The following is a 5,127-nucleotide window of genomic DNA, read 5'->3' on the forward strand; positions in this document are numbered from 1 at the left end:
AAACTATACTGTCAATATACTATTAAAACAAATTAAAATGGTAAAAGTTATTGTACTTTAAGTAAAAATAAAAGAGCAAAAATATCAATCCCAGTTTTGATTACTTAAATTAACAAAAAAAATGCATTTAGCAAAGGATAGTTTCAATCTGCCTACCTCTGGGTTATGGGTCCAGCATGCTTCCATTGCAGTACTCTGCTGCACATGTAAGTGCAAGAGATCCTGAAGCACTCACTCATCATGGGAAAGTACCAATGTGTTTATTCGTTGGTTGATGGAAGAAACATCTTACAAAAACTCTCCAGATTATTGATTTTTTAATGTTTTTCTAGGAAACGTTCTAGATGTATGCTTATTAGCCTTTGTCAGTATACACTTTTTGCAAAGTGTCTCTGTGGCGCAATCGGTTAGTGTGTTCGGCTATTAACTGAAAGGTTGGTGGTTCAATCCCACCCAGGGACGTAATTAAACTTGTGATCAGATTTTGGTGATATTTAAGTAGACAAGTCAAAATTTCAAACCCCCTCTTATGGTGTAGGGTACATGGCCTTCTCTGATGTAATCAGAGTTAGATTTGATTCAGTGATTTTATAAAAAAACAGCTAGGAAGCACAATTTAGCAGTGGGTTGCAGAGAAAAAAAATATGCTGGCAGAAAAATCCAATTGAGTGATTAAACAGCTCTTTATTTTCTGGCTTTATTTTTATGCTAACAAATTTGTTCTCTGAAAAGTGTCCACAAAGCCAAGTCTCTGATTAACACCTTTGTAGGGATGGTTTTTCACCTATTACTAAATTAAACTTGCTTCATTGGAAAGGCAGCAAGATGTATCCTCATTTATATGTCTACTGAAATAATACAGGTTGACACCAGGAAACATTAACGCCACTGCATCCTTGCTGCTTTCTCATGTGGAAGTCTGTTTAATGTGAAAACAAGGTGATATCTAATTAGCACACAGGTAAGGAATTAAGAAAATCTTTATTTAAGGGTGAAGATGTTTTCTCACAAAATCGTTGCCCCAATGCATCATTGAAATTCAAGCTGGAAAGATGATTTTAATATATCACTTGTACATTTTGTATTGCTCTTCTGGTGACAATGTAGTTTGTTTTTGTCAATTACCATTTTAATAATAGGGTAAAGAAAATGAAGTGGATTTTTGAAAGAAAACAATACTGTCAATATACTATTAAAACAAATTAAAATGGTAAAAGTTATTGTACTTTAAGTAAAAATAAAAGAGACAAAATATCAATCCCAGTTTTGGATTACTTTAATTAACAAAAAAAAATGCATATAGCAGAGGATAGTTTCAATCTGCCTACCTCTGGGTTATGGGCCCAGCATGCTTCCATTGCAGTACTCTGCTGCACATGTAAGTGCAAGAGATCCTGAAGCACTCACTCATCATGGGAAAGTACCAATGTGTTTCTTCATTGGTTGATGGAAGAAACATCTTACAAAAACTCTCCAGATTATTGACTTTTTAAAGTTTTTCTAGGAAACGTTTTAGATGAATGCTTATTAGCCTTTGTCAGTAAGAACTTTTTCAAAGTGTCTCTGTGGCGCAATCAGTTAGTATGTACGGCTATTAACCATAAGGTTGGTGGTTCAATCCCACCCAGGGACCTAATTTCCCTTGTTATCAGATTTTGGTGATCTTTAAGTAGACAAGTCAAAATTTCAAACCCCCTGTTACGGTGTAGGGTACCTGGCCTTCTCTGATGTAATCAGATTTAGATTTGATTCAGTGATTTTATAAAAACAGCTAGGAAGCACAATTTAGCAGTGGGTTGCAGAGAAAAAAAATATGCTGGCAGAAAAATCCAATTGAGTGATTAAACAGCTCTTCATTTTCTGGCTTTATTTTTATGCTAACAAATTTGTTCTCTGAAAAGTGTCCACAAAGCCAAGTCTCTGATTAACACCTTTGTAAGGATGGTTTTTCAACTATTACTAAATTAAACTTGCTTAATTGGAAAGGCAGCAAGATGCATCCTCATTTCAATGTCTACTGAAATAATACAAGTTGACACCAGGAAACATTAACGCCACTGCATCCTTGCTGCTTTCTCATGTGGAAGTCTGTTTAATATGAAAACAAGGTGATATCTAATTAGCACACAGGTAAGGAATTAAGAAAATCTTTATTTAAGGGTGAAGATGTTTCTCACAAAATCGTTGCCCCAATGCATCATTGAAATTCAAGCTGGAAATATGATTTTAATATATCACTTGTACATTTTGTATTGCTCTTCTGGTGACAATGTAGTTTGTTTTTGTCAATTACCATTTTAATAATAGGGTAAAGAAAATGAAGTGGATTTTTGAAAGAAAACAATACTGTCAATATACTATTAAAACAAATTAAAATGGTAAAAGTTGTTGTACTTTAAGTAAAAATAAAAGAGCCAAAATATCAATCCCAGTTTTGGATTACTTTAATTAACAAAAAAAAATGCATATAGCAGAAGATAGTTTCAATCTGCCTACCTCTGGGTTATGGGCCCAGCATGCTTCCATTGCTGTACTCTGCTGCACATGTAAGTGCAAGAGATCCTGAAGCACTCACTCATCATGGGAAAGTACCAATGTGTTTCTTCGTTGGTTGATGGAAGAAACATCTTACAAAAACTCTCCAGATTATTGACTTTTTAAAGTTTTTCTAGGAAACGTTTTAGATGAATGCTTATTAGCCTTTGTCAGTATATACTTCTGCAAAGTGTCTCTGTGGCACAATCAGTTAGTATGTACAGCTATTAACCAAAAGGTTGGTGGTTCAATCCCACCCAGGGACGTAATTGACCTTGTTATCAGATTTTGGTGATCTTTAAGTAGACAAGTCAAATTTCATACCCCCTGTTATGGTGTAGGGTACCTGGCCTTCTCTGATGTAATCAGAGTTAGATTTGATTCAGTGATTTTATAAAAACATCTAGGAAGCACAATTTAGCAGTGGGTTGCAGAGAAAAAGAAATATGCTGGCAAAAAAATCAAATTGCGTGATTAAACAGCTCTTCATTTTCTGGCTTTATTTTTATGCTAACAAATTTGTTCTCTGAAAAGTGTCCACAAAGCCAAGTCTCTGATTAACACCTTTGTAGGGATGGTTTTTCACCTATTACTAAATTAAACTTGCTTCATTGGAAAGGCAGCAAGATGTATCCTCATTTCAATGTCTACTGAAATAATACAGGTTGACACCAGGAAACATTAACGCCACTGCATCCTTGCTGCTTTCTCATGTGGAAGTCTGTTTAATGTGAAAACAAGGTGATACCTAATTAGCACACAGGTAAGGAATTAAGAAAATCTTTATTTAAGGGTGAAGATGTTTCTCACAAAATTGTTGACCCAATGCATCATTGAAATTCAAGCTGGAAAGATGTTTTTAATATATCACTTGTACATTTTGTATTGCTCTTCTGGTGACAATGTAGTTTGTTTTTGTCAATTACCATTTTAATAATAGGGTAAAGAAAATGAAGTGGATTTTTGAAAGAAAACAATACTGTCAATATACTATTAAAACAAATTAAAATGGTAAAAGTTATTGTACTTTAAGTAAAAATAAAAGAGACAAAATATCAATCCCAGTTTTGGATTACTTTAATTAACAAAAAAAAATGCATATAGCAGAGGATAGTTTCAATCTGCCTACCTCTGGGTTATGGGCCCAGCATGCTTCCATTGCAGTACTCTGCTGCACATGTAAGTGCAAGAGATCCTGAAGCACTCACTCATCATGGGAAAGTACCAATGTGTTTCTTCGTTGGTTGATGGAAGAAACATCTTACAAAAACTCTCCAGATTATTGACTTTTTAAAGTTTTTCTAGGAAACGTTTTAGATGAATGCTTATTAGCCTTTGTCAGTAAGGACTTTTTCAAAGTGTCTCTGTGGCGCAATCAGTTAGTATGTACGGCTATTAACCATAAGGTTGGTGGTTCAATCCCACCCAGGGACCTAATTGACCTTGTTATCAGATTTTGGTGATCTTTAAGTAGACAAGTCAAAATTTCAAACCCCCTGTTATGGTGTAGGGTACCTGGCCTTCTCTGATGTAATCAGATTTAGATTTGATTCAGTGATTTTATAAAAACAGCTAGGAAGCACAATTTAGCAGTGGGTTGCAGAGAAAAAAATATGCTGGCAGAAAAATCCAATTGAGTGATTAAACAGCTCTTCATTTTCTGGCTTTATTTTTATGCTAACAAATTTGTTCTCTGAAAAGTGTCCACAAAGCCAAGTCTCTGATTAACACCTTTGTAAGGATGGTTTTTCACCTATTACTAAATTAAACTTGCTTCATTGGAAAGGCAGCAAGATGCATCCTCATTTCAATGGTAAGTCAACCTTCTTGCCCTATGTTCCCTGTCAACGGATGAAGACGCATCATTATCTACCGCAGTCATTTTGGCCCAATAGATATGCAAGAAGTTTAGATTCCCCTTTCTTTGCAGGTAGAGGAAGGAAAAGGAAGAGGTCTGTAGCCTCTTCAAGATCGCAGGACCAGAGATTGTCCTCTGCTTCTGCCAAATCCACTGCATGACACTGGGGCTTTCTTGCAGGAGCCCACACCAGTGGGGGCACGTCTAAAACTCTTCAGTCAGTTCTGGATTCATTCGGACCTGGACTCGTGGGTTTTACAAATAGTGTCCCAAGGGTACAAACTGGGGTTTCAAGACGTTCCCCCTCACCGATTGTTCAAATTGGCCTTAGTCAGCAGGGAGAAGGTTTTTATTCAAGCTTCTTCGTGGTCCCGAAGCCGGACGGCTCAGTCAGACCAATCTTAAATCTGAAATCCCTCAATTTCTTCCTAAAGAAATTCAATTTCAAGATGGAATTTCTCAGGGCAGTGATCTCCAGTCCGGAGGACGGAGATTTCATGGTTTTGGTAGACATAAAGGATGCCTACTTACATGTTCCCATTTAGCCACTGCCTCAAGCTACCTAAGGTTTGCAATTCAGGATTGTCATTACCAATTTCAGACATTGCCGTTTGGTCTGTCCACGGCTCCGAGGATTTTCACCAGGGTGATGGCGGAAATTATGGTTCTCCTTCGCAAGCAAGGAGTCACAATTATCCCGTACTTGGATGATCTCCTGATAAAGGCGAGATCCA

General features: G+C 36.5%; 1 non-coding gene across 1 annotated transcript; it reads left to right on the forward strand.

The window, feature by feature from the left end:
- Positions 1 to 388: 388 nt before the first annotated feature.
- On the forward strand, positions 389 to 462 carry TRNAN-AUU (transfer RNA asparagine (anticodon AUU)). The gene has a single exon. It is a non-coding gene; the product is annotated as a tRNA-Asn (tRNA).
- Positions 463 to 5,127: the final 4,665 nt, after the last annotated feature.

This window comes from Pseudophryne corroboree, unplaced genomic scaffold (assembly GCF_028390025.1).
Source record: "Pseudophryne corroboree isolate aPseCor3 unplaced genomic scaffold, aPseCor3.hap2 scaffold_249, whole genome shotgun sequence".
NCBI classification, from domain to species: domain Eukaryota; kingdom Metazoa; phylum Chordata; class Amphibia; order Anura; family Myobatrachidae; genus Pseudophryne; species Pseudophryne corroboree.